This window comes from Danio rerio, chromosome 15 (genome assembly GCF_049306965.1).
Source record: "Danio rerio strain Tuebingen ecotype United States chromosome 15, GRCz12tu, whole genome shotgun sequence".
NCBI classification, from domain to species: domain Eukaryota; kingdom Metazoa; phylum Chordata; class Actinopteri; order Cypriniformes; family Danionidae; genus Danio; species Danio rerio.
In genome coordinates this window covers 39,550,001-39,564,122 of record NC_133190.1, presented here as the reverse complement: position 1 = coordinate 39,564,122, position 14,122 = coordinate 39,550,001, and the positions used below count along the sequence as shown (strand labels likewise).

Sequence of the window (14,122 nt, the reverse complement as noted above, 5' to 3'; positions counted from 1 at the left end):
GCCTGAAGGTTGGACATGTTGTGCATTCAGAGATGCTCTTCTGCAAACCTCGGTTGTAACGAGTGGTGATTTGAATTACCGTTGTCTTTCTGTCAACTGGAACCAGGCTGGCCATTTTCCTCTGACCTCTGGCATCAACAAGGCATTTGCACCAACAGAACTGCCACTCATTGGATATTTTCTCTATTTTGAACCGTTCTCTTTAAACTAGAGATGGTTGTGCATGAAAATCCCAGTGGATTATCAGTTTGTGAAATACTCAGACCAGCCCGTTTGACACCAACAACAATGCCACAATCAGAGTCCCTTAAATCACTTTTCTTCCCCATTCTGATGCTCTGTTTCAACAGTTCAATCTTAGTTCCATCAGACCACAGGACATTCTATTTCCCAGTGTAATTTAGCAAATTGTAATCTGGATTTATTATTGATTCTGGCTTGTTGATTTTCCAATGTTGTCACAGCATGTTTGAGGTTTTCCTTAAATACTATTCTACAGTTGTGTCTCCAATTAACTCCAATGTTGTCAATTAGCCAATCAGAAACTTCCAAAACCTTGACGCCATCATCTGAGCTTTTTCAGAGGCATAATAATCTTATTGTATGTAAACTTGACTTTCTCAAGAAATATCTCTTTCATTAATCTGCTGTTAAGCATAACAGAAACAAATTTGATAATCCTAACTTACCTAAAAAAGAAAAAGTTTAGTCACATTAACATCTGACTTTTTAAATAGTTATGTGCCTTTTTATACAGTGTATGTAAACTTCTTGTTTCAACTGTATGTATGTAAGTATGTATATCGAATTGTTATAATTTACTTTATGTTGTATAGCAGGGATGGCCAATCCTGTTCCTGGAGAGCTACCTTCCTGCAGATTTCAGTTGCAACCCATAATCAACACACCTGCCTGTTATCATCACGTGGTGTTCAGGTCCTAATTAATTGGTTCAGGTGCGTTTTATATGGGTAGCAACTAAAATCTGCAGGAAGGTAGCTCTCCAGGAACAGGATTGGCCACCCCTACTGTATTGACCTTATTCTAAAATGTGGAAGTGCGCCTGTTTTCGCGATTGTCTTAGAACACAGGTGTCAAACTCAGTTCCAAAAGGTCAGCAGCTCTGCACAGTTTAGTTCCAACCCTAATTAAACACACCTGATCAAACTAGTTGAGTCCTTCAGGCTTGTTTGAAACCTACAGGTAAGTGTGTTGGAGCAGGGTTGGAACTAAACTGTGCAGGGCTTCGGCCCTCCAGGAATTCAGTTTGACACCCCTGTCTCAGAACTTCCGATTCAGTCGCCTATGGGAGAAATTACTAGGAATAATAAATGGCAAAAAACGGTCAAACTACTTGCTCTGCAAACAAATGTTTGCATGACTATACAGACAAAATAGAATAATATAATAAGAAAATATCAGTTTGCAGCATCAAGCAGCTGAACGAGCTGTTTTTAATATCTGAAAATGAATGGAAGTCAGTGAGACCGGAAGTCTCGTGCCAAAAAGATTCAAAGCGTCTGCTCGTCGGCTGAGAATAAGGTGAATAGATTGTCTATGTATTTTATTTTATTTACCCAAGTGTAAAATAATATTATAAATAATATTATGTACATATGTTGCAAATAAATAAATAAAGCTATTAAATATAGACAGCTCAAGTACAGACATCTTCAAAATATTTATATATATTTTTTACTTTGTCGGTTTAATGTTGCAGTGTTAGTGATACGTTATCAGCTTTTTAAATCATCTTCATACGTCATCTTTTTTCTTTATCATTGACTTTATAAAGCATACTAATCATATTGTCAAAACTGCTACCATCATAGTAGCTTACCTGAGAAAAAAACATTCTGTTGCTGCTGCTGTTGTTGTTGTTTTCATTCTACTGTGCTTGTATAAAGTGTTTTTGTCGCTGTCAGCGGTGTAATTCATTGTATATTTTTACGTAAATCCCTAATCAGACATTATCCGTCTCCTCCAGGCCTGAAAGAAGAGCTGTTTGGGCTTGACTTCTCAATCTGACCCTCGGTTATCAGCCACTGATCCAGCTGTCGTGTGTCGCTCAATAACCTACAGCCTGATTCTCCATTAGATGAGACCTCTGACATTCTGAAGAGCAGGACGAACGACAACAACAAAAGGTGGGGGGTTGACAAAGCTAGATCTTAGCCATAAAAGATTATCTTTGTTGTAGTCACAGCACAGCAGTTAGCGCACATGTTCCTGACAAGCGGGATTGAGTCCAGATCACATTCCTCTACTCTAACCAAGGGGGTTCTGCTCATTGTCTTTTGTCTTTCTAGTGGATAAATGGAAAAACAATTGTATCCATGCTAGATTTAGAGCTTTATGTAAGTCACAGGCATTTCGAGCAGGATTAAAGGAACACTCCACTTTAAAAAAGGCTCATTTTACAGCTCCCCAAGAGTTAACAGTTGAGTTATACCATTTTTTTTTTTTACTCCAGCACTTTTAGCTTAGCTTAGCATAGATAAATGAATTGGATTAGACCATTAGCATTTCTCAAAAATGATAGTTTCCATAATTTTCTTATTTAAAGACTTCTGTAATGACATTGTGTACCAAAACTTAGGATGGGTATTGTTAAGGTTTTATCGGTATTACTACTGTTATTGATACCTCTTATCGGTTCGGTACTTTACCAGCACTCTTATCAGTACTTTTTGTAGTGTTTTTTTTATTAAAATAAAAATGAACAGAATTAACCAAACTTTATTTTATTATAATTTTTTTAAAATGTAAAATTAAATGAAAACAGTGACTGTAAAACAAATTAATAAAACATTTCCTGTAAAAGAATGTACAATGGTTTGAACATGCAGGTTGGCTGCAAATGACTTTTGATGAATGGTTTTTAACCATTCTTCTGGAGAAAAATCAACATGTTTGCCTTTTCTGGCAAAAGTCGGGACCTTTCTTGGCTTATTGTGTCTCCCTGCGGTTGAAAATACCCTCTTTGTGTTACAAAATGCTGTTAAACAATCAGCTGTTGTTAATTTTTGTGATTTATCATTAACACATTCACATAAATAAGACAACTGTCTTTGGGATTAAACGTAATCCAGTTTTGGAGCTTTTTGCGATGTAAAAAAAAAAAAAAGTAAAAATAATTTCTAAATAAACATAGTTTATTACTAATATTATTATTATATTTGTAAATGCAGTGATTTAATTAAATTTTTAATGTTTAGGATTTATTTAGGCTACTGCAGAAAATACTATTTTCAGTGTAACTGAATATGTGTGTTTATTAGAGGGCACCTATTTTACCCCTTTTTCAACATTTAAGATAAGTATTTTGCTTCTCCAGAATGTGTCTAAAGTTTTAGCTTAAAACACCAGTCAGATTATTTATTGTACCTTTCAGAATATTAGAATTTTCTGCTCTGAACACAATGTAGCTGTTTTTGTTGGCTGGGCCCTTAATGCTAGTTCTTCCCGCCCACCAGTTTGTGCTTCAATCTCTGCCTCGGCTTGGTCAGATAAACAGCACAGTGACAGACATGAAGGAAGCAGATCTCACGTAATGTTTGTGAAAAATACTACTGTAAGAACCTTACCAATGATTATTTGATGTATTTGTTGTGGAGTTAATGAGTCTATGAGAACGATGAGTCACACATAGGGCTGGGCCTAAAATCAATTACAATTAATGAACAATTATTTTATTTATTTTTTCCCCTCATAGTTTACTGAAGGGTTTTGTTCAGTAAATATGCTCACATATTACAAGTTAGATATTTTTGAATTATTGATTTTAAAATGATTCAAAGAAACATACACTATCTACTATCTATGATTATTTATTGAACATCAATGTTGAACAACTGAAATCAAAACACACATTGCCTAAAATCACTTTTTTTTTTCTTTGAAAGTGAAAATAAATAACTTGCAAAAAATTTGAAAAAATAAAGAAAAAAAAATAAGCAGCAGTTTTAAAAAAAATGAATAACTCTTGTATATTCTGTAAATAATATTTGAAATTTCTTGTATCTTCTATAAACAAATATTTTAATGGAAATAATAATTTGAATTTAATGGAAAATATGCCGTCTTAAGGCAACTCAGCGCATCTTCCAGTCATCGTCAATGTAGTGCAAAGTAAAGCTCAAGAGTGGGTAAAAAGCGGACACGCACGGTCAAAAACTAAAATCTTTTATACTTGACTTGCTCGACGTTGTACTATCGGGTGGAACAAGATTGCCAACAGTGCAGACGAATATCAAATATCGCAAATTACAAAAGGTTGGTCTGTTAATTTATGCTACTATAAAGTAACGTTTAGTTAGCAGTAATTCTCCAGTATCGATAGCAGAACCATTAACGTCAGAGCTTATTATTGTTGTTGTTGTTATTATTATTATTATTATTATTATTATTATTTTAATTATTATTATTATTATTCATTCATTCATTCATTTTCTTGTCAGCTTAGTCCCTTAATTTATCCGGGGTCACCACAGCAGAATGAACTGCCAATTTATCCATCACGTTTTTTTTTTTTTTTTTTTTTACGCAGTGGATGCCCTTCTAGCCGCAACCCATCTCTGGGAAACATCCACACACACACATTCAAAAACACACTCATACACTACGGACAATTTAGCCTACCCAATTCACCTGTACCACATGTCTTTGGACTGTGGGGGAAACTGGAGCACCCAGAGGAAACCCACACGAACACAGGGAGAACATGCAAACTTCACACAAAAACGCCAACTGAGTTGAGGTTCGAACCAGCGACCCAGTGACCTTGCTGTGAGGCGACAGCACTACCTACTGCGCCACTGCTTCGCCATTATTATTATTATTATTATTATTATTATTATGATGCTCAAATGAGAATGTTGTTCAACCTAGAAAATATAGCAACTCTTCATTTCCATCAATATTAGTACACAATGTAACTACAGAAGAGCTTTGGACAAGAAATTTTAAGCAAGATGCTAATGGTGCTATGCTAAGCTAAGCTTAAAGTGCAGCCACAAAACACAGTGATCATCTGAATGGATTCAAAAATGGAAAAAAAATTAACTGTTTAACTCATTGTGAGTTGTAAAATGACCCTTTTGTCAAAAAAGTGGAGTTTCTGTAAAGCAATTGCCACCGCAAGAAGGAATTACATATGACTTGATCATCCATTCCAGCATGAGCGGATTTACCATTTACCCACCTCTCCACAGTCACTTGGCAGAGTAAATGGAATAGAGATGCAACACATTAGAACTGTGACACTTTGTGACCAAATCTCCCATAATGCCTAAATAGTAAAGCTCATCTTCTAATCTGTTTGATAAAGAACTGCGGGTTCTTCGCGGGTTTGGGATTTATTCCTTATCCTGTTGGATCAAAGTGCCATGAAACTCTTAATACCGCGTTTATGGATGCATTTTGTTAATCTCAGAAACTAAATTTGAGCAGTGAGAAATAGAAGCACTGCTGCTGTGTTGTGAATTTCAGTAGTTTTGTTGTCATTTATGTTGAGCAGTCATCATATTGAATGAAAGGCTCAGGACCACGCAGTGTCACCAAATACAAATCACCACTGAAAAAAAGCTAAGTGTACTTAGGTTCGTATATAATGATATGGACTAATGTCTCTTTACTCAAAAAGCTGGTACTCACTCTTATTCATTACATAGTATTCTGCCTTACGCAATTAAAGTCACATTGATACAACTGTTACAATTGTTTTACAACAAATAATTTTATATGAGTGCCATTAAAATTTAATGACATTTACTATAATTACATTTTAATGATGAATCCAATTTGTACCACTGTAGATGAGGTCAAGTATTAATGAGGCTGTTATATAATTCATGACTCAATCATATGGTCTTTAGGGTAATCATGTTTATGGCAGATGTATGACAGGTTGTTCTGTCTTAACAATTATGATATAATTGGTGTATATAATTTAGTAATATAACATAATGATAGTCGCCTCACAGCAAGAAGGTCACTGGTTCGAGTCCTGACTGGGCCAGTTGTCATTCTGTGTGCAGTTTGCATGTTCTCCCCATGTTTGCATGGGTTTCCTCCGGGTGCTCCGGTTTCCCTCACTGTCTAAAGACATGTGGTACATGTAAATTGAATGAACTGGCCGTAGTGTGTGAATGCAAGTGTGTTTGGGTGTTTTTACAGTACTGTGTTGCGGCTAAAAGGGCATTCGCTGTATAAAACATATGCTGGAATTCTTGGAGGTTGTCATCTTTGCATTTAATTAGTGAATATGTGAATGTCACTTAATGACAGCTGTCATATGAATGCATGAAATCTCAGTCATATTTGTGTTGTCATGATTATAAAGGTTTCATGACAGTCTTATGAACACTCCTTCAAGCAAAGTGTTTCCCAAAGATTTTTTTCTGCAGTGAATTTATAGTTTTTGAAAGTTTGCACTTGGCGGCACAGTGGCTCAGTGGTTAACACTGTCACCTCACAGCAAGCAGGTTGCTGGTTCGAGTCTCAACTGGGCCAGTTAACATTTCTATGTGGAGTTTGCTAGTTCTCCCTGTGTTTGTGTGGGTTTTTCATGTAAAACATATGCCGGAATAGTTGGCGGTTCATTCCGCTGTAGCGACCCCTGATAAATAAAGGGACTAAGATGAAAGAAAATGAATGAATAAATGAAAGTTTGTAAGACCTGTCTGAAGTTATGTTTTTGCTTTCAGAAAGTTATGTTTTTGTTCGCAGAATGTTGCTAGGCAACAGAGGCATGCATATTCAAAGGTACAGGAAAAAGTAATGCTTTAATGCATAGTTTGACCATCATGGACATTCAAGGTAACAATGCTCAGCAATCTTTTGTGTTTTGTAATTTCAATTCAATAGCAGTAATCAAACACACACACATTTAGGAATAGTCAGTCTACTATATTTCCTTTAAACAAATTTTAAATGACAAAAGGTCCAAAAGATTTCCTAGTTTTATTGTTAAGTGGTTAAAGGCATATCGGATAAAAAAAATGAATCTGTAAAGCTTCTCTGAATAGCTTGAAAACTAATGAAAACTAATTCATAATAATATGCACTGTTGTAGTTATTTAGAAAAGGTTATTTAGTTTTACTTTCACCTTCACCCTTCACCCGTTATTTTCCACCATATGTTAACCTTGCCAGCTTATGCTACATCCATTAAAACTTCAGAAAAACAGATAGTCCTTTTCCACACCTTTCTTAAAAAAAATCTACATATAACATTGTTTAAATTATTTTTGATGAGGGTTCTCATAGTTTATTTATTTTTTAAACATGCGAGAACTATTAATGTTAAAGATGTCCTTTTCATGATGTGATATTCCTGTGTTGTTTTATTAGTGTCAGCTAGTTATTTTGAAAAAAATTATCTTACTGAATATAATGAATAATTTAAATGTATCATTATTATGAAAATATTGGTTATATATTAGATTATAAAATTGTATACAAACTAGAAATTTTATAAATTAATTAACAAAAATAAATGTCACCTATCCAAGTTTTAGGAACAACAAATAATAACTTGACTTCTAGTTGATCATTTGGTTTCAGAAGTGGCTTATATGAAAGGCAAAGGCCTCTAGATTACGCTTATTTTACCAAAATAAAATATGATCATGCCTTAATTTTTAATTATTTCATTAGGAGAGTAAGGTCTGACTTTGCTTAGACAAAAGTTTTGTCACTGAACAGATATAATGTACAGTATAGAATATAAAGTCATGGTGCAGTGGAAAAAGAATGGATATTGCGTACGACTCCCATGAGCTTGGAGGACTGCATCCATACATCTCTGCAATGACTCAAACGTATTAATAAACTCATCTGGAATGGCAAAGAAAACATTCTTGCAGATCTTCAATGCCTCCTCCTTCATCTTACCCTAGACATGCTCAATAACACCTCGGGCTGTTGATGTTGGCATCCACTCTGCAGATCTCTCGCACGTCCCCATACTGAATGTAACCCCAAACTATGATTTTTCCTTCACAAAACTTGTGAACTGATTTCTGTGAGAATCTTGGGTCCTTGCGGGTTCCAATAGGTCTTCTGCAGTATTTGTTATGATCGACATGCAGTTCAGCAGATGATTTGTTGAAAAAATCGACCTTCTCTTTTCGAAATGTTCAACTAGAAGTCATTATTTGTTGCTCTTACAACTAAAATCAACGACAAGACAGGTAGTCTACACTTTAAAAATCCTTGGTTCCACACTATTAATTTGATTGAACAAAATGGAACTAATTTAACTTATTAGTATTTACAAATGTCAGTGGAATGAACTTGTCCCCCCAACATACTCAAGAATTGTGTTGATTCAGCTCGTTTTTAAATAAGTAGTTTGAACATGACTTTTTTTTTGAGTGTACCTCTCCTAAATACCTCCATCTTCCTCTCTTCTCCAGCTCCCGGGAAGCCTCTTGTTGTAGTTAAAACGTTTAACACCTTCTTCCCGTTGAGGGATCCCTACTGTTCCTAAAGCCCCTCTTGTATAGTTTGCCATGAGCTGTTTCAGTGACACAGAGGGGGTCTTTTCCTTTCTGTCAGGGTCTTCTGGTCCATATGGCTGCACAAGGGAGCCTAGGATCTTCTCTTCCTCCCTCGCGGAAGATGCAAGAACCCACACTGAGCCAACATGGCATCCTTTTCACTGTCACAGGCCTTGTAAACCATTCTGAGAAATAATGATGAGAAAGGGAAAGGGTGAAAAAAAAAAAGAGTAACTCGCATCCGCTTGTCCCTGGTTTCCTCCACCAGTAAAGTGAATGCGCCGAGCGGTGCTGTATAATTCAGTTTTAATGCGTTATATTGGATCCAGACAGGACAGATTGACTAAGCCTCACCCAGGGAATAAAGCCGTCTCTCTATTTTCTTTTCCCCTTCCCCCCTACCGCCACCATCTTTTTTTTCTTCTCCTTTCTCGCTGTGGGGATTTTCAACAAAAAAAAATATTCTCTCCGTTCGACTGTATCTCTCTTTCTCTCGCTTGCTGAGCCGCGGCGCATCTTAATTAGTGGTTTTATGGCTTCCCCAAGTTTCACTTCTTATTGCTTTGCGCTTATTTTATTTAAAAGCCATAATGGAAGCCAATTTCCTCCAGTTTGGCTTTGAGAGAGGGAAAAAAGGCATTTATAAGAGCATCATCAACTGCGTAATGTTATGATGGCAGGCATGGAGGCCTCTGTGCTGCCAAAAGGGAAAATTGCATTGTGTTTTTTGGTGTCGTGCTAATCAACGGACGATGATGATGATGATGTTTAGTCTGATGCCAGATTTGCCTCACTGTGCTGGATAAAGTTAGCAATAGCAGATTATAAATGTCTTTAACGCATTTATAGGTTTAGATTTAAATTATGAAACTAAAATAATATTAAGCATGGAATATAAATAAATATCAATATAAAATGTAGGCATTAAAACACATTTGAGATATCAAAATTAGTCAGAGTATCATAATTGCATGAATTTGTTGTTCAGTGTTGGGCTTGTTTTGCATACAAATGTTGGTTTTGTAGGCATCAATAAATATTTCTCAACTCAATTCCAGTTGATTTGTATTGTATTATTTCGCAGTAATCGCAAGCATCCATCTGTCCATCTCTCTATCTATTTTTTATTTAGTCTTTGTAAATTGGAGTGTTTTTAAAAGAAAGTGTGTGGTGCATATGAAGAAATGTTCTTTATATAAATTAATACAATTATTTAAAAAAATTGTTTATATTTAGAAATAAATATTGATTGAGTTGATCAGTTTGTTAAAACTTAAATTAAATTAAGGTCAGCACAATGGTTCAATGTTTAGCACTGTCGCCTCACAGCTGGAAGTTCACTGGTTCATGTCTTGGCTGGGTCAGTTGGCATTTCTGTGTGGAGTTTGCATGTTCTTCCCATGTCGGCGTAGGTTTCTTCCCGTGTGCTGGATTCCCCCATTGTCCAAAGACATGCGCTATAGGTGAATTGATTCATCTAATTTGACTGTAGAGTATGAGTGTGAATAAGTGTATATGGATGTTTCCCAATACTGGGTTGCAGCTGGAATGGCATCTGCTGCGTAAAACATGCAGGATAATTTGCCGGTTCATTCCACTGTGGTTACCCCTGAGGAATAAATGGAATAAGGTGAAGGAGAATGAATGAATAAATTAAATTCATCTAATTAAAATAAAAGGCAGTTTGGATCCAAATGTTTAACATCCAACAACATATTCCTCATTTTTACTATACACTGAAACTGTTTTATTTTTTATGGGGTATTTTCACTTGCAAATCTAGGGAATGTCTAAAATAAAAAATAAAAAACGCTTTCTATTTGATTAATTGAAACTTTTGAATTTAAAAATATAAACATTAAAATAACATGAAACGTGGCATTAAACTTGAATAAATATTAATATTAAATTTATTCAAACTTTGTTTGAATAATTTACTATTTAAATATTCATACATCTACTGTAACATATCAGAATGAGTAAAAGGGTCATCACATGAGTCTGTCGCTTTGCATTCAAGTGTGCATCTTTGTAGATGCTGTACCAATAAGCGTATTTTTCTATGTATTAAATATTTATAATATAATAATTCATTTTATATATATATATATATATATATATATATATATATATATATATATATATATATATATATATATATATATATATATATATATATATATATATATATATATATCAATTTTAAGTAAACTTGATGTAAGAATTCAGGAAATTTGGACAAAATAAATATTATTTTAAAAATATATTTAAAAATATATGTATATAATCAAAAAATATTCTGGTTTTGTGAAATACATCTGACATAAGAATTCACAAAATTAAACAATATATTTATTATTTGAAAAAAAAAAAAAAAATATATATATATATATATATATATATATATATATATATATATATATGTGTGTGTAATTAAATAATAATAGTATTTGGGTTTTTAAAGTAAATTAAATGTAAGAATTCAGAAAAATTAAACATGTTATTTGTAAAAAAAATATTACAAAAAGTATGTTCATGAACAAAAATAATAAAATTTGGATTTTAGAGTAAAATAAATTAGTTTAAGAATTCATAAAAAAATGTACTGAGAGTTTTGAGGACTTAAATGTTTTCTTATTTTATTTTATTTCAAAGCCACAATAGCATCAGAAACAGCAAAATGATATGAACGCAGTCACGGAGGCCGATGTGCTGACAAAGGGAAAATTTCATTGTGTTTTCGGTGTCATGCTAATGAACTGTGAGCATATTAAGGGATGATGATTATGATGATGATGGTTGTGTTTGTCTGTGATGTTGCCAGTTCAAACTCACAAGTGCAAGCACACACCCCACCACCACCACCACTGTTCCAGCATAATACAACAAGTCAGACGTACAAAATGTGCATCTTTTATTTTTAATGCCTTATGAATATTTAACCATGCATGGGGGTCAAGTCCCCAGGAAAAAAAAAAAAGTGAGTGTATGAATCGATAAATTGGATTTTTAAATGGATGGCGGTGTAAAAAACAGCGGGTCTCTAAGAAAGCAGGATGCGAGGACACATCAGGAAAAATAAAGAACTGGAAAATTAGCTGATAGTTAATCGCTGGAGATTCATGCCAGGTGAAATTAACAGCGTATTTGTGACGCCCGTATGCGTGTTTGTGCCTATTCGCCCAAGTTTTTTGATTTCTCGTGGACTCTAGCCAGTCTCCGAGTATATAACATGTTTGTTGTGCTTGAATGTGTGTGTGGCGGCGAGCAAACACACTCGCTGTCATGCCCATAAATTAAATTCCGCAGATGGAAAACATGAAACACAAATAAATGTGCTGCTATGAGAGGATGTTTGCCAGCAAGCTTTTAGCTCATGGCGGCTTTTCCTTTTTTCTCCACCCATACTTTACAATCTCATACTTTAAAAGTGAGAATCATGGAGGCTATCTGTGCTGGGTTACGGTCGATTCCTCACGGTACCCCTGTCCTGGCCAGGCTTTGGCTGTATAGCAGCCGATAGTGTTTTCTGCATGCAGCTTTGAAAGAAACAGAGCCCTGGGTGAACTAAACACACTCCATCATCCCAGAGCTCCAGGTTCAGCTTTCCAGAGATATGGTGGAATAAAGTAGGAGAGGTCATGAGGGTCAGAAAAAGTGAAATAAACAATGCCAAGGGGTTGGAAATGGGAACTAATAGTTTACGCTTTGAATGTTAATGGGATAGTTCACACAAAACTTACAATTTTAGCATCAATTACTCACTCTTTACTAGTCACAAACCTGTCTGATGTTTTATTTTCTGTTAAACACAAAAGAAGATATTTTGAAAAATGTTGGAAAGCTGTAACCATTGACTTTCATAGTGTTTTTTCTTTTACCAGGTTCTAACATTTTTAAATGTCTTTTTTTGTGTTTAACTTATAAAGGTTTGGAAGCAAGCAGATAGTGAGTCAATTTTCATTTTTGGGTGAACTATCCCTTTATAACATCATTAATCAAATTAAAGTGTGTGTGTTTTTTTTTTTAAGTAAATACAAACAGTAAATTTAGGAGTTCTTAGCTATTGTTTGATACTAGTTGCAGGATTTGGCATCCTGTCCTGGGATATAAGCCTGAGCTCAAAGATACTTGAGCCCAGGGCTCCCACCTAGTCGTATAGTAGAAAGCAGACCAAAATTGTTCTCGAGAGCTCCTGCTGGTAAAGGAGGAAAGGGGGTGATGGGGTGAATGAGGGGGATTCTTCAAAGCCAAAGATAATGGAGGTAAGACAAACTGGGCTATTTATTGAAAGCTTGTAATTATCTGATTGATTGGTTTATCGATGAATGATGACATTGTATGGGACCAACCTCAATCAGTCATAGCATGGGCTCCTCTTGAAATTAGTTAATAAAACCTAACTTAAATAAAAACAATAAAACATTTTATTGTGTTAATTGTATTGTTTTTTAAATTATGTTTTTTTCAAGAATAATTTGTGTTTTTGTATAGATACTTCAAAGTGGATCAAGTTTGGATTCAGTAGGCTTTGTAGAAACTGATAAACATAATTCTATTAAATCCAGCGACCATCTTGCTGAGGTGAACGTGCTACCCACTCCACCACCGCGTCGCCCCTTAAAACGTATTATACTTAAAAATAATAGTAAAAATACATATATAAAATGATAAAAATAATCATTTTATTACTAAAGTATAGATAAAAAATGCCTGTTGGTACCAACAAAACATCTAACTGTAAACTAGCCCTTACTGAACAACAGACTAATGTAATTTGTGGATCTTGACACATTCTCTTATATTACATACTTTAGTATTTCAATTATTCATACTAATTTCTAAATATATTTATAATAATGTAATAAAAATATTTCGTAATAATAAAAACACCATTTTTCTCAGAAAACATGTCTAAATGTGCCGTTGCCTTTATATTTTTCCTGAATGTTGGAAAGAAATTTATATATGCAAAAAAAAACTAATTAATCTACAAATGAAGTTATGTGTAATAAAATGAAATGCCACAGGGAAAAACTATTGAACACATAAAGAAAGGGAGGTGTAGAAAGGCAGTGAAAGCTCAGACAGCAGCTAAAATCTCTCAGTAGTTCTTCAGCAACCCTCTCTGCCCTTCGTCATTATAAATAAATATTAGCTGCTTCAGTCCAACATCTACATTAGCAGGATGATGGAGATGAAACCAGGGTGGACGTTTCAGCAAGACAATGATCAAAACACAGCCAAGGAAACTCTCAAAATGCTTTCAGAGAAATAAAATCAAGCTGTAGAATGGCCCAGCCAATCACCTGACTTAAACCCAATAGAAAATACTAAGTCAAGTTCAGATTTGATAGACGAGACTCACAGAACCATCAAGATTTTTACACTCTGTTGAAGTCTGTGAAAACTCACACCTGAGCAATGCATGGGACTTTATTTCCATATGAGATTCGTCTTTAAGGTACCAAAAAAACTTTTATATTAAGCATTAAATATGTTTCAGGAGTTCAGACTTTATCCTTGTCTCATTCTATTGTTATTACACAACACTTTTTCAGATTTTTATTTATTTTATTTTATTTTATTTTTGAGTTTTTACCAAAATCTGGTTAAAT

General features: G+C 34.5%; 1 protein-coding gene across 11 annotated transcripts in view; it reads left to right on the top strand.

Moving 5' to 3' along the window:
• Positions 1-14,122, top strand: part of nphs1 (NPHS1 adhesion molecule, nephrin) — a 483,647-nt gene that overhangs the window by 152,265 nt on the left and 317,260 nt on the right. For 9 of the 11 annotated variants that reach the window (XR_012390576.1, XM_073923248.1, XM_073923252.1 and 6 more), the window contains one exon: positions 1,988-2,147. The exons of the other annotated variants lie outside the window; for them this stretch is intronic. The gene's annotated coding sequence lies outside the window, so the exon portion shown is untranslated. The remainder of the gene's footprint in view (positions 1-1,987; positions 2,148-14,122) is intronic. 11 annotated transcript variants of the gene reach the window in all.